Source organism: Giraffa tippelskirchi, chromosome 5 (genome assembly GCF_054371585.1).
Source record: "Giraffa tippelskirchi isolate mGirTip1 chromosome 5, T2T-mGirTip1v1.2.pri, whole genome shotgun sequence".
Lineage (NCBI taxonomy): Eukaryota > Metazoa > Chordata > Mammalia > Artiodactyla > Giraffidae > Giraffa > Giraffa tippelskirchi.
This window is the reverse complement of record NC_137279.1, coordinates 151,446,886-151,463,236: the sequence shown is the minus strand read 5'-3', so window position 1 is coordinate 151,463,236 and position 16,351 is coordinate 151,446,886. Positions and strand designations below refer to the sequence as shown.

The 16,351-nt window shown below is 37.5% G+C and overlaps 1 long non-coding RNA gene across 1 annotated transcript in view; it reads left to right on the top strand.

Annotated features, from left to right (window-relative positions):
• The window catches only part of LOC145506337 (uncharacterized), a 788,916-nt gene that overhangs the window by 655,194 nt on the left and 117,371 nt on the right, over positions 1–16,351 (top strand). The gene's annotated exons all lie outside the window — the stretch shown is intronic.

Sequence of the window (16,351 nt, the reverse complement as noted above, 5' to 3'; positions counted from 1 at the left end):
AAAAGTGTGAAGTGATCACCAAGAAAATTGATAAGAGTTTGTATAAATAGAGATTGTAATAAAGTGACAGACATTGTGTTTTCTGACCATAATATGACAGTACTTAAAATTAATTTCTCAAAAGCTAGAAAATTTGGCAGAGATAAATAGAAGAAGGTCAAATTCCCATTAGGGCAAATGAACTGTTCTGAATGACAAGCAAGTTGATAGATGGAAGAGAAGTCTCTCTCCTCAAAATATCCAAGGGTGGTGCTAAAGAAATATTTATTCTGACAACTTGTTAGAACGGAAAGACAGAGTTTATTCAAAACTATCTTGGTAGGTATAGGAACTACTGCAATGGATTTTTGCAATATTGGGGAGATTGGGCTCAATTCTAAAGACAGAAAGGAAAAAAAGAAATTTATAGCCAAAGAACAGGGTAGGGGTCTGTGGATAGAAAACTACTAAGTACAAACACCAGGGGAAGGGGAATCCTTGCTAAACTGATTACACAGGATTTTTACTAAACCAGGCTCTTGAAAACATGTTAAAGATGGGGCTGAGTCAGGCTCAGAGAAGCCTATTAGAGTTTTGTTCAGGAGAGAGTCATTGTCAGTGATAATAACTGGTAATAAATGATATAAAGAAAGTTTTTAGGAGAAGGAATAAAGGCCTAAACTCTAAGTCTATATGTAGAAATGATGGGGGTGTTTTTATAGAAATTTTAAATGTGGAGAAGTTGGAGCAAAAGGTATACACACCACCAAAAGTAAATGAAGCACATATAAAATTTCCAGATGATGAGGAGAGAAGGTAAATAGATGATTGATAGATGATAGATAGATAGATAGATTGATAGATAGTAGCACTGCAAGGATGGACCCCCCAACTCAAAATTTGTTTGGGTTGTCAAGACCAATGACCACATACACACACCAAGAGAGTATGAGAAGTTTTGTTCCTTATATAGCTTTTTGGAAGAACAGGGTAGTCTTCCTGAGCTGATTCAAAAATGACTTGACAATACAAGAAAGGAGATTGACTTAGGGTTTTCATTGTGGTTGGAGGAGGGTTGGCCAATAGTTCCCATGTTGTCAGGATATTGTGTGTTTTGAATCTTCCACCTGCACCAAAGGAAGGTACAGCTAAGCCTTCTAACCAGTTTGCCCAGATGGAGGGTAAAGGGTAATGGACTTTAGTTGTGGGCTGTGAAAAGGATATTTTTTGACCACAGTAGGAAAGTATTGGAGAATTTTGTGCTAAGGAGTTATAGCATAGGATTTACATGTTTAAAAGATGTATTCCTTTGCTGGTACAGTAAGAATGGAAGTATATCCCAAGGACAAAAGCAGCAACATTAGTTGAAAGGATTAACCAGCAACTCAGGCCATTTTACTTGGTAAACAGTGGTGAAGTTGGTAGGAAGAACTTACAGCTGGGATATATTTTGACTGCAACTAATAAGACTTGGTGATAGATTGCATTTAAAGGATGAGAAAAAGAAAGGAGCATAGGACATCTCCGAAGTATAAACCCTGGTCAGCTGGATGAATAGTGGTTCCATTTAATGAAATGGGGAAGAGGGCTGTGGGAGGCAGCCTGTGTTTGGACATGTTCGATTTCAGGTGTCAGTGATAAATCCAAGTGGAGGTGTCAACCAGATATTTGGTTGTGCTAGAGACTATACACTAAGAGATTCACACATTTTAGAGTTATCATTGAGTGAAGACCCATCAAAAACTAAGAACAATTTGCCAACACAGGTAAAAACTCCCAGACTTCAGTGTAATTTGTTTCACACACATTAATCAACAGACATCATGAATTTGTTTAAAAGAATAAAAGCCTTAGGGTGAAGTTGAAATCTCTGCCCAGTTTCACCAGCCAAGAAATGGGAGTAAATGCTTTGTGATGCTAACCAATCTGATTCTCTAAAGCTCTAAAAGCTGAGTTCTCGAAAACATCTGAGAATGGCTTCCAGCCAACCTTTGCACTTTTAATGGCATATGGGCTGAAGATGTAATGAATGGCACAATCAAGTAAGAGATGTCAATAGTAGCAGAGGTAAGAGAGAGAGATTTTGTAAAGTGGAGACAAGCCATACTTATCATTGGCTATCCGATTTTTGAATAGGATTTTGTTTAGAGTCTGGGGAAAAATGAGAACCATAAACAATGTAAAAACCTATAAAGTGTTCAATAAAGGAATGGTCTGGAAAGAATTTAGATTTTGTGTTGATGAGACAAATTAGAATTTATCTGTTTATGATTATGTTATGCTCCTCAAGGAGGAGATGATAGACTATGTGAGAACATTGTGTTAAAGTGACTGCATCTTTAAAGCTCTTGGATATTTGGAACAAGAAGTTAACTAAGAAAGAACATCATGTTCATTTGCCCTTGAAAACCTGGCTTGTAAACTCTCATAGGAAAAGTCATCTACCTGTTTGCTTTCCTATGTGCATGCCACCCTCACATGCTTCTAGAACTGTCTTCCAGGAGAACAAATATTTTTATTTCTCCCATTTCTCAAAGTCTTAGTCTAAATCCTCTATTATCTGATTTTTCACACCAAGTGTTCCATCACTGTGTCTTATATGTACTTTTCTCTGTTGTTCTCTTATGTGCTGCCTTAACCTTTGGGAAACACTTTCCTACAAAATTCTTCACATCCTTCAGGACCCAGGTTAATTGTCTTCTCCTCTGAGAACCTTTCCTTGATTATCTAAACAAAGTGAGTCTTTGCTTCCTATGTTTCTATTAAACAACCTAGACTTCATGAGCAAGTACTACAGTTATTATATATAAAACTGTATATAACCTATGATTATACTATAGTTGTTAATGTCTAATTTCCCAATTAGACTGTGAACGCCCTGGGACTAGACACTATGTTTCATTCCATATGTTGGTATTTCCATAACCCTTAGCAGACTGCCATGGTCACTGTGTTCAAAAGTAGCTTGAATTATGTCTAGTATAGTACTCAATTAGTCTTAATTCTTGATATTAAAATTAGTAATTTGAACACAATGAAAAATAGGGACTGAGATTTTTTTTCCCCCAAATTCCATGTTTTTCTAATATCTGCCTGTGGAATAAAGTGAAATCCAGAAATCTGGGGTAAGGCCTGGTCATAAATCTTTCCCATTTACATGGCATACACAAGAATGAGCAGAACATAGGAACCGAGGCATGAATCTGGAAAATTTTTAAGAAACTTCTATTTTTTTTTGGATTCCATGGTCAGGCTGCAAGGTCTGAAAATTTTAGATTTGACTACAAAGGCAATTTCCATGGTGCAGTGCACCAGATAACCTAACTAATGAGCATTTATAAAGTTCTTGATGTCTCTGTGGAAAGATGCTGTGAGAAAACAAACGATTTTTCTTTATGGTGTCACTTAATTTCATTTCATTTATAGTTATTTGTTCCAAAGCTAACAGGCTTTATCGTTATTCTTACTCTCTGTGTTTAGCTTTATTAAAACAAACTGTTCTCCAGGAGAAATTTGTTTTAGTGCAATTTTAGAACTCTATGTCACACAGAAATATAACAAAATATATCTGGTAAAATATAATCCTTCATTTTTCAAAAAATAAATTATCTATCCTTTCATTTTTATTGGCACTTCTGAAATGATTAGCCATTTTGGAACATCTTGAACTTGCTGGAATTTAAAATGTCCATCAAGAAACCAGGTGGTAAATGGTCTTTTAAAGGTAGACTTAGCAATTCCTCATTTTGTTTCTGTACATCATTAATACTATAAATTACTGGCTACGGGTTTGCCCTTCATCGTGCCTCATTGTGAAGGCAGCTTAGCTCCTGGAAAAAAAAAAAAATCTAAGAAGAAAAGGAAAAAGGAAGTCACAGAAGTATTAATCATGATGTACAATCTCTAGTTATTACTAGGCTGTTATGGGGCACTTTAATTGTTATGGACTGAACTGTGTTCCCCTTAAATAATTATGTTGAGGTCCTGACCTCCAGTATCTCAGTGTGTGACTGTGTTTGGAGATAGAGCCTTTTAAGAGATGATTAATTAAAATGATGCCATTAAGTGGGTCCTAATCCAATCTGACTGATATTCTTATAAGTAGGGGGAATTTGGACACACAAAGAGACACCAATGCTATAAGTACACAAAGGAAAGTCCAGTGAGAAGGGGGTCATCTGCAAGACAAAAAAGAACAAGAATGAGCGCTTAGAAAAAAGCCAAAGCTACACCTTGACCTTGGACTTCTAGCTCCAGAACTGTGAGAAAATACATTTCTGTTGCTTAAATCACCCACTCTGTGATATTTTGTTACAGCATCATCACTTAATGCATTTATTCTCTACTTGCGTGGAGGACCATCGATCAGAATAATACTCCTACTTCAGTCACTCCTCTCAACTGATTGGTGATTTGGGCAATAAGAAACTGGGAAAGCTTGGCTTGACTCTACTCTCCCCACTTCTCTCTTTTTGGATCTGCCTGCCTCCAAAGAGCATGTTCTGCAGTCTGATGTTGGCCAGCGCATCTACTGGACCTCAGCATTTCAGCTGTTCTCGTCTTTCTTTGTCTTTGGAAGCTTTCTGCCTACTGTGACCATCATTCTATTCTCATTCATGCTACAAGTTTTATAGTAGTAATCTTGGCCCCTAAAACTCTTTCCCAGTGCTTCCAATACCTGGGTGTTTACATTTGTCTAATTCTGGGATGAAACTTAAAAAAATTCCACTGTTACCCCAAACCTAAGCCATATTCTCAAGAGCTAATTATTTACATCATTAATCAAGTTCATCTTTTGTCTCCATTTGATACCATTTTGTTTTCATACTTTGCTTCCATGTCAGGTGGCTTGGAAAGGGAAATAATTAATTTACGGTTTAAAACTCAACATTCAAGAAATTAAATATCAAGTTAAAATAATCATAGATTCTGCATCTGTTCATGATAAATAATTTATTACAGACAAATTGATTCTGGTCTAAAAGCTAGATGAGCTAGCAACTCGACTGCTGCTAGACACATTTTGACTCTTCTCAACTACAGCTGAAGAGTTGGTTGGTTTTGTTCAACCTGCCACCTACCAATCAAATTTCCAGTTTGTGCGTGGTCTCATTATTTTCATTTCTTACCTGTTTTCTGAGTTTTGGAGAGTTTATTAATTGTAATCCACTTTTCATGAAAATGAACAGCAAGCTCATGAAAAAGAAAGAGACCTAATTTCTGCTAGGATGTTTGGTTTTATTAAAACCAAAAGGGAAATATTGGCTTAGCAGTCTTGTCAGATTATTCAAACTATAAAATTAATATAATAATGACATAATTAAAATTCACTGAGTGTTATATGTTAGTATGTATATATTATAGGAGAAATCTGCTAAGTACTGCATATGCATTATCTCAATCTTTATAACAACCACATAATAAAAGAGAGGTACAGTGTTTAGATACCTTGCCTAAAACGTCACCCAGTTGGAAAACAGTGGAGCTAAGAATTGGACTTGGGCTTTCTGACTCCAAATCTGATGTATTCATCACAAAAAAACTTGCTGCTTGCCCTAGGAATAAGCATTAAATACCACTCAGAACCTTTCAACAGGAAAGACACAGAACCAATTTGGGAGGTCAACTGGAGAAGGAGACTAATTGATGAACCAGTGACTTAATTCACATAAAAATAACTGGAAGAGCTTAAAACATAATTCAAAAATAATGCATTTTTTTCCAGTAAGTCCACCAAAATTTTCTTCTTTTGTGAAATAAAAGAAAATTGTAATTTAGTCATTGCTATAATTGCTTTAAACAAATTGGTGGCTTTTAAATCACAGTCGTATAGCCCTTGAGAGAAAAACAAAAAGTCCAGCTGATTTTGCCAGCAACATAAGCTTTCAGCATTATAAGATTCCAAAGTAAACTTTCCTCAAAAACAAATACTAATATATATATATACATATTTAGCCAAACTAAACTTACACATGAGAGCTAACCTAAAAGTTACCTAGCATAAGTAAGTGATCAAAGGGCCCGTTTCTATTAAACTTTTTTTATAGAACAAAAATTCCCATTTGGTTCTTCTTTATTATAAATAAACTTCCTAAATACTAGCAGATTTCTTTAATTGCCATTGCAATCATATTCTTCTCTATTAAAATCTTAATCTGGATCATGGGAAAATAACAGTGTAAGTAGAGTGAATCTTGTTTCATATGCTAGATGAGCTAAGTATAGTTCCACAAAATGCATGTTCTCTGATGAGTTGGTCACTCACGAAATATGACCTCAAATTCGATATGAAAATCCCCAAACCACATGCAGAGAAATTTAATGAACATTAATGTTATTCTAAAAGAGATGCTAGACTTGTTAGTGGTGAGCAAGAATGCTTAGATCATGCTAATGTTAAAGCCTAACAGATTCCCTAAATGCCTTTCATGTTGGTGCCAGATTCCTGTTTCCATGGCAACCTGCAGTGAGTTAAGAGTACTGTTAAACTGTACTGCAATTTTGCTTAGTCTCTCTGAAAGAAAAATGTCAGAAGAAATCATTTCTCTATCCATGATTATAATCAAAGATCCTCCACCTCCACCCACAAGCTTCTGTTGTTGCTCCTGAAGAAGAAATTAAAGGTAGTAAATCAGAAATCTGTTTAATGATCTACTGTGTTCATTAGCATGAGGTGCAGACCCTCTATTGGATCTAAGAATCATGTTTGCAGCACATTAACGTTGGAAAATTTGTAGAAAGGGATCAAAACAGATAATGGTGCCAAATAATGAGCAGGAGGAATAACGAGGAAAGCATCTATGCCCTGATTCCTGGAGGCTGCTTTTAAATTGGCTGAAACGACTTCCTCTAGGATAGTGCCTTACTGTCCTGTTTTTGAAGCTCTGCTATTCTTTGCATTTTGAAAGGGGTGAAAATATAACGAATATTTCTGTTGTTCTGTAAGGAATTGAAATCAAAGCTCTGACAACGGATATCCACCCACATGTTTGCTTCAGCTTTCCTAATTCATTCATTATCCTACTCAAAGCTCAAGACCAAAAGATTCACCCAGAATGACAGAAGCTCCGTGTCCATTGGCAATTATCCCTGACAATTCAAGGGAGGAAATGCAACTGAAAATCAAAGATCTTGATCCCTGGCATCTTTTATATGAAATGGAGTGATAGGAATGCAGAATCAATTTTTAAAGCCATGTTTGTTTTGTTGTATCACAGAACACTGCAGCTAACACTTATTGCATTCCTACTCTGCAATATGCTTTATATGAATCATATTATTAATTGTCATACAACTGAAAAAGATAGGAATTGTTAAAACTATCTCCAGTTTTACAAATGAAAAAATTATCTCTGTGAAATGCCTAAAGTCATCAATAACCTAGAAAAAATTTTAAAGTAATCAGAGATAGACTTTGTCCCTGTAGGTATTCTCCTGCTGTTAAAAAATGGTAATACTGATGAAATAATAGTAACAATAATATATATCAATCTAAATATAGATGGATAGGTCAATATATATAAAAATACAAATATCTTCAGGTTCATGCCAGCAATTTAACTGAATGAAGCAGGCTGGTTGAGCAGACAGTAGAGACTGGTGAGGTCTGCGGCTGGTTGAATTTCAAGTGTCCATTCAAAGAAGGCAGCTGCTCAGCTCCCACTGATGTTTGTCATGCCAAAACATAGGCTCAGCGTGGCCAGATTTTCTGACTTTTCAAAACAACCCACTAATCCCAATTTTCATGTGAAATCTATGCATTCTTAAATGTGAACACAAAAAGAAGTATGAGAACCAAGAAAAAGATCTGCCCCAGACTTCTTTATGGTTTTCTCCCTGTTGAATATATTCACTGCCATGTATGAAATAGATGGCTAGTGGGAAACTGCTGTATAACATAGGGAGCTCAGCCCTGTGCTCTGTGATGACCTAGAGGTAGAAGAGTGGGAAAGGGAGGGGGAGGGAGGGTCCAGATATATATACTTGTAGCTGATTTATGATTGTTGTACAGAAGAAACTAACACAGTGTTGTAATTATCCTTCAATTGTGAAAAATATAAAAAAAGAAATTAATCAAACGTCTCCAAAAATGAATGTAATTTCAAGAGGAACCTCTTCCCCACTCTCACCCCCAAATACTAAGGACAGAATTTAACAAGGAAGCAAGAATGGTAAAATTTTAGTTATTGGTGAGTCCTTCTGATAAATTAAGTACAAAGAATATCTAAAATTACTGCCCAGCTGTGATTTTTATTCTACTTGCTGAACTTCTCATATAAACTTACTACTTCCCCTTTTTTTCAATGTTGTATTTTTTTACACCAAACAATTGAAGTAGAACAGAATTCTATTTACTCCTTAATTAAATGAAATAACATTTTTCATAAAACATTGTTCTATAATTTTCTTCTATGTGATGGTACAAGTGGCAAGTTTAATTTCATTCAAGTGAATGACAGCAATAAACACATGGCAGAGATGAGTAATTTAGATTTTCAAAGCTCCTGCTATTGAAGTTATCCCAGGTGTCAAAGATAGGGAAATCTTTAAGACAAGCACCTCTCACAGCAGCAGCCCCTTTCAGACAGCAAACAAGAATAAGCTGAAGCTTATACTGGAAAATGTTTACTATTGATTTTCTTCATACATTTACTTTTGATGACAGAAGGTAAAATTACATTACTATTTCTATATACAGAGAAAAATAGAATATAGTCTTTGGTTTCAGCTTAACTGACTCATTAAATAAACAATAAAATTTTCTCTCAGGGGAGAACATGGATATACATGTTCAAAACATGTATTAGAGATTTTCTAAGGCAATGTTAATGTTACATTACATATCAATAAGTCATTTTGTTGGAATAGTGATGTTAGATCATTTCCTCATAATTTTATTAATACTGCAGTCATTGCTGCTGCTGCTGCTGCTGCTGCTGCTAAGTCACTTCAGTCGTGTCCGACTCTGTACGACCCCATAGACGGGAGCCCACCAGGCTCCCCCATCCCTGGGATTCTCCAGGCAAGAACACTGGAGTGGGTTGCCATTTCCTTCTCCGATGCATGAAAGTGAAAAGTGAAAGTGAAGTCTCTCTGTTGTATCTGACTCTTAGCGACCCCAAGGACTGCAGCCTACCAGGCTCCTCTGTCCATGGGTACTGCAAGAGTACTGGATGGAGTGGGGTGCCATCACCTTCTCCAGCTGCAGTCATTAGTTGACCAAATAAACAACCTTAAGTTACACAAAAGTGAGCATGATCATAAAAATAAATTTGAGTGCTCACAGTGGTCCAGCAACACAAGTAATAATACATAAATATGACCCCCACAATAATTCAGGGATTTTTTTTTTAACTTTACAAAGCTATGAGAGACTGTAAAGCAACCAAGCTCAGCCAGCATTCTGGCATTAATAGCAGCCGTCAGACCTAACTGAATTTTTCAAATGCAAGCACATATGGATGGGAGTAAAAATTTGTTTTCAGGGAATCTGAATTTGAAAGTCATGGCAGGGAATCAGAAAAAATACCTGAATCTACATGTCCCTTCATTTGCATACTATATTTCCTATTATTTACTGCTACTTCATAATGATGATGATAATGATATCTAGCACTGATATGTTTAGTTCTTATTAAGTAACAGGTATGGTGCTGTTTATACTAATATATATATTTTCTCAGTTAATGCATACAACAACCCTGAGAGACAGGGATTCCCATCTTAATGTCACAGAGTAGGAGACATGTTCCAAAGAGCCCAAAGAGCGTAAGCAACTCACTTAAAGACTTAGCTAGTAGGCATCAGCGGAGAAGGCAATGGAACCCCACTCTAGTACTCTTGCCTGTAAAATCCCATGGATGGAGGAGCCTGGTAGGCTGCAGTCCATGGGGTCGCTAGGAGTTGGACATGACTGAACAACTTCACTTTTACGCATTGGAGAAGGAAATGGCAACCCACTCCAGTGTTCTTGCCTGGAGAATCCCAGGGACGGGGGAGCCTGGTGGGCTCCCGTCTATGGGGTCGCACAGAGTCGGACACAACTGAAGCGACTTAGCAGCGGCAGCAGCAGCAGTAGGGACCAGAGCAAAGATATAAAGCCTCCCTTTTTCACGCCAATGCCCTCACCACTCCAAAATTATAATCCTCCTGTTACACTACAAAGGAAGGACTGGGCATGCAGGACATGGATGGATTTCTGTGAATGACAAAATGCAGGATTCCAGAAAGTGGAACAGGTTGAGTAAGCCATTTCATTTTGGGGGGCATTGTCTCCTCATCTATAAAATAGGAATAATGCCATTGCATTTCCAACTCCATGAACTTATTATGAAGATCAAAGGGGAAATTTATATGAGAGCAATGTGAGCAGTAGAGATTAACAGCTAAGTCAATTGAGAATATGAAGATATGAGAAAAGCTTTCTGCCCTCCCAATGTTTGCCTAAAAGTAGGACATAAATTTGTGAAGTTATCCCCCCCTGCCCTCTGCATAAGGAAGGACAAAAGTTAATCATTGGAGGGACTTCTCTGGTAGTCCAGTGATTAAGAATATGCCTTCCAATGCAGGGGACCTGGGTTAGATCCCTGGTCAAGGAACTAAGATCCCACATGCCACAGGGAAACTAAGCTGGTGCGCCACATCCAAAGAGCCCATGCCACAACGAAGAACCTAGCACAGCCAAAAAGAAAAAGAAAAGTTAGTTGTTGGAGACAAGTCTAAACCCTTATCAACACAGAGAAGACACTAAAGGAACCAACGTAACAAACCTTGCTCAAACTGGTTCTTATCGACCATTCGTTTTTCCATATGTTTGCCTTTCTGCATATGCCGCTCCTAGAAGCTACAAGCCCTTTGCTTTTGTCTTGTCACTTCTCTAAAATTTATTACTATTTTGTTAAGATGCTATAGATGAACTCCACTATGAACACAGAGGACATATTCTTCCCTGAAGATCCAATTCCTCATGCCCTTATGTGTGATGTTCACTTTCTTTCAATTGTATTACCTGTCTGTTGAATTCCTGTACATCTCTTAAACCCAGCATTAAATACTGACTGCCCTTTTAAAAAGCACCTCCTTTACCCCCATGTACCATAAAATTGAGCTTCCTTGGTGGCTCCAATGGTAAAGAATCTGCCTGTAATATAGGAAACCCAAGTTTGATCCCTAGGTCAGGAAGATCCCCTGGAGAAGGCAATGACAACCCACTCCAGTATTCTTGCCTGGAGAATTCCATGGAGAGAAGAGCCTGGTTGGCTACAGTACAAAGTGTCTCAAAGAGTCTGACATGACTGAAGCAGCTTAGCACACACCCACCATGAAATTAACATCTTCTTTCTTCAGGCAATCATAATATATTTTCTCCCAAATTTCTTAGTTTAGAACAAAATTGATTTCAATTTTTTTGTTTTATTTTAAAATAAAAGTGAATTAAGCTTAGAAGAAGAAGAAAAAAAGATGCTATACAAACTAAAGTTCTACCCATCCCTGTGAGTTATCTCTGAGTACCCCCCTGTGTCTGTCTGTGATGTGCATGCTAATACACTTGTTTTGTTTTCCTCTTTGTCATCTGTCTTTTATTAGTCTGATTTATAGCACCCCCTGCCAAGGAACCTCAGATGGATAGAAAGGAAAAATAGTTTTTTCCTCTCCTAATCTGAGATCTACCTAGAGAAGTTTTGACTGAAAATATCCCGGAGTAATGGCCTATCTGAGTTTGGTCCCATCCTTTTTTTTTTTTCCTAGTCTCACTTCTCCAAATTGCATCCCCACAGGGATAGCCTAACACAAGCATTACACCACCCACTCATCCCAGAATTCCAGGTTCTTCCATATATCCAGACCCTTTATACACTTTCCTATCCCAAATGCCATAATATCTCTTCATCAAACAATAAACACTGCTCACTTTTCATGATCAAGCCTAATAGTAATTGGTTAACAAAGATTTCCAGAACTCCCAGACATGGCAGTGATCCTCTGCATGCCTCATGTCATTTACCACGTCCTATGTATAGCAGAGTGTCCTATATGAATCCAAGCTAAATCAGAGTGTGCACATCATTAGCAGGCTGGTGGCCACAATTTGCATGAATATTTTGCATGAAACATTTTATGTATTTTGGCTAAAGAACAAGGGAAAGGTTTGTTTTGTTTGTGCTTTATCGGTTTGTTTCAAGCTCTTTAGAGAGAAACTAAAATGAAAAACAGTGAAACATATGTTTCTGCCTAATCCTTTGGATACGTTGGTTTTTTTAGGAAAAGAAGATTCACAACTGGGGATACTGCTTTTCTGAGAGTCTCTGAGACCACTGGGCCACACTATAGAATGCCCTACTAACCAAACCCTACTAAGTAACTCATAATCAGATCATATGCAATTTTTCCACCCCACTGTGGTCCAAGGGAGAGGTGTGGCTTAGGGCCACCATCAATAGTGACTCTAGTGAAGTTCCCATTAGCAATTTAATGAAAACAAGACAGTTTTCCTTCTCTCCTCCTGTGGCTCTCCTAATCAGTGTGTCTACTATAAAGTCCCTGTAGCTAATGGTTCAGTTCCTTTACCAAAAGAAGCATCCATGGTTATTTCTAGAAATCATTGGGGATAATTTGCAAGAGGTGAGATGGTCCCAAGTGAGTAGTTAGGGAAAAGAGCAAGAGAATCTTTAAAGCACTGAATCACAATTTTCTAGAGCATCTCAGATGGTAAAGAATCTGTGGTCCCTGGGTTGGGAAGATCCCCTGGAGAAGGGACTGGCTACCCACTACAGTATTCTTGCCTGGAGAATCCCATAGACAGAGAATCCTGGTGGGCTACAGTCCATGGGGTCGCAAAGAGTTGGACACAACTAAGCAATTAACACTTTCACTTTCACAGAGCATTAAAGGCCTAGCCTACAATTAGAAAGCTTAAACTGCCAATGTAATTACCATTCCAATTGTCTCCTCACATGCCTATATATTCCTATAGGCTGCGCAAGTCTTATGATCATGAACAATATCTTGATAACCAAATTTAGTGCACCTCAGTCGGCAGGCACTCCATGCATGAGTTTTGAATAAAGAGCAATATTTGGATATAGATTCAATGAATTGGATATAGATTCATTCAAAGCACAGAACTGATTGTTGTTTTGAGCAGGTATTTGTCACAACCATATCTACTTTTTTGTATGTAAGATAAATTCTTTCAGTTACTTAGAATCATGGAACAGGAAAGGGAAACTGAGAAAATTGTTAGACCTAAGCTTTTTACCAAAGCAAAGCAATGTAAGCTAGTCTCCATTCATATTCTGTAGATCATGCAAGGGCTCTCCACTGTTAAAAGGGGCTCCTTTTCCAGGAAACGAGTAGTATAGTGATTTGAAGTACAGCTTTAAGAGTCAAATTGCCTGGATTATATCTTTGATCTGTCACTCTTGAGCTGTGTAATCTTGGCTAATAACTTGTGTTCATGTGTTTCAATTCTCACTTGTATAATAGCAAAAATAATAAGACCTATCTTGTAGAACTGTAGTAAGTATTAAATTGTTGTTGTTTAGTTACTAAGTTGAGTCTGATTCTTTTGCGACCCCCATGGACTGTAGCCTGCCAGGCTCCTCTAAGAATACTGGAGTGGGTTGCCATTTCCTTTTCCAGGGGATCTTCCAGACCCAGGGATCAAATTCACATTTCCTGTGTTGACAGGCAGAGTCTTTACTACTGACGTGGGAAGCCCTACTTAGTACTAAATAGTTATGATTAAAGTTTTGATGATAGTTCCTCGCACATGGTCAACATTCATCAAACGTTAGCCAGAGCTGATATTACTTTGCTGAACTCTGTTTCACATAGTATGATCTTGGCTTGCCTGAAAAGCTAGAAATTCTGGCCACGTACTCAGGCTTGGGTTTCCTGTACCTCAGTTTCATTTTTGTAATGTTGATACTAGGACTGGATGGACATACTGAACATCAGCAATGATTTGTTACATTTTTGGAATAGGGAGGTGTTTCCAACTACCTACCATGTATTGCAGCTATGTTCCTGGCTTTGTTAAAAAATGATGTCAGTGCTTTCTCAAACTTTGTCTTTGGCCTTTTCTTTTCCATTTTAGCACTGTTCCTACTGCTCATGGTTATTGACCTCCTATAGAGAGACTGGTTTCCTGGTGATGTGTGTACTCACATAGCTGCAAGCCCACAAATTGACCGATTGGTTGGTGATAACAGCTTGTTCCAACCGGACCATTACTCTGTTCCAGAGAGTTGCAATTAGAATCCTAACAACTGCCATATGAGAGAACTCCTAGGGAAAAGGTTACAAAGAAGGGGCATAGAGGTTTTTAGGAAACACATGAAGTCATAGTGAAAAATGAGGATTTGTGTTTAGAAAATGGATAGTAAGTCAGGAGAACAGTGTCTGTTCACTGACTTTGTGCCCATTTCTCCTGCAGGTAGCCTCAGTTTCTGTTTTCTGATGGCTCACGTTTGAGTAATTGCAGTGTTAGTCCATTTAAAACACTTTGCTATGGGTAAGATTGAGGTGGCCACGAACTCAGCAGAAGTCACTGCATTCTGAAAAAGTCAGGCACAATAAATACAGGCTTTGTAGAAGATTAGGGAGGTGTAGAATCTAGATTTCGATGGATGCAAAGTGAATGTGCCCAGTTCGGCAAGTGAAATTGCTACGTTCATCAGGCACTTTTGTGTATATTGCTTTTTCTCTACAGATCATGAATGTTAAGAGATAGAATTCAAGCTCCATTTTTTTTTAAGTCAACCTCATTTGCCATATTACTGAGACTGTAATTTGTCTTTATCAAGCTGTATTTACAATATTATCATGAGTCCTGGGATATAACAGGCTCTCATTGTTATAGGTTTTATGGTGAGGCCATTGGAAGGAGCACTAAAGAAAACAGAACATCTGGAAAGAGATGTCGGCCTGTTGCTGTGACTAGTTTTCTTTCTCTCTGGTTTTTGATCATGTCACTTGAATGTTTTCAATACTTCAGTGGTTGGCCCTTTCCATAAGGATAGAGTTGCAAGATAAAGGACTCTTGGTTAAATTTGAATTTCAGATAAACAAGGAATACTTTTTTAGTGTAAGTATATACCACATATTGCAAGTGTTGCATGGGACATACTTGCACCAAAAAAATTATTTTTTATCTGAAATTCAAATTAAACAGTGTTATATTTTTATTTACTTGATCTGGCAAACCCACCTTAGGGCAAAAGTCTCAACTTCACAGCCAAGCTCTACATAATGTTTCTCTAGTATAGATACACTTACTTGCTACTTTTTTTGCTCTGATTTTATTGTACTTATTTCAGTTTATTAATGAGTTTTGCTGTATCAGCACCATGCCTTTGCATAGCTATTCCCTTTAGTCTAGGAAGCTCTCTGCTCCACTACCAGCCATCATTACTATTTTTTTGCCCAGCCCAACAACTTATATTTGTTTAAATATTTAAAAGGTTCACCAGGAAAGCTAATATTGTATACTCTTGCCATTGCTATGGTTTCAGTAGAGGCAATAAATAAAAGCCCTGCCTCGATCTATAATTAGGGCTAACTGAGAAATAAGATAAAGACAAACAGAGAGAAAGCAAAATTGACTGAATAATATAATTATAAATTGGCAGCCAGATAGACTTCTACAACTCTCTCTGAACTGGCCTCAATCTCCCAATTGCAGCTATTGTAAAGAGCAGGCCAGAGTGTTGCTCCCAAAGCAGGGGAAAAACAAAAGGGCTGAGCTGTATCTCTTCTCCCAAACTGATGTGTCAGACAAGTCACTCTTCCTCCCTTGAGGGACTAGAGGGAAACTGAGAACCTTCTATCTCAATGTTCTTTTCCAGAAGCTGAGTAGAAATTCTCTCCTCTCTCCAGTCCTCTTCCCCTTGAAAAATCAGGAATATAGAATAAATATCTGTCTCCAATGTCCCCAGCTTTTTATTTCTTTAACCCACTAAGTTTATTCGTTAAGTAAATGGTCAACTATTGATGTCGCTGGTTTACTAGTGGGAAGATATTAGGATGATAATGCTATCACCTTTCTGAGGCTACTTCATCATATCAGACATTTATCCTTCAAAATCCTTCCAGGCAACTGGTGGACTATCTAGCTTTTGCCTCTAAAAGGCTCCAAAATGAGCCAGAATGGAATCAACTTCTGAATCCTGAATAGAAACTCCATTCTTTATTTAGTTTTTCATCCTGATTTACAACTAGGCGTGTTCTCTAAAAACAATCCTAAAGTAGTCCCACATTTGAATAAAAAAACCATCTCCTATTATGAAAAACATGGATACAAAAGGAGATCTAAAGGTTATATTCTTTTTTCTTTACAAGTTAAGACCAAATAGAATGTAAGATTCCTTCA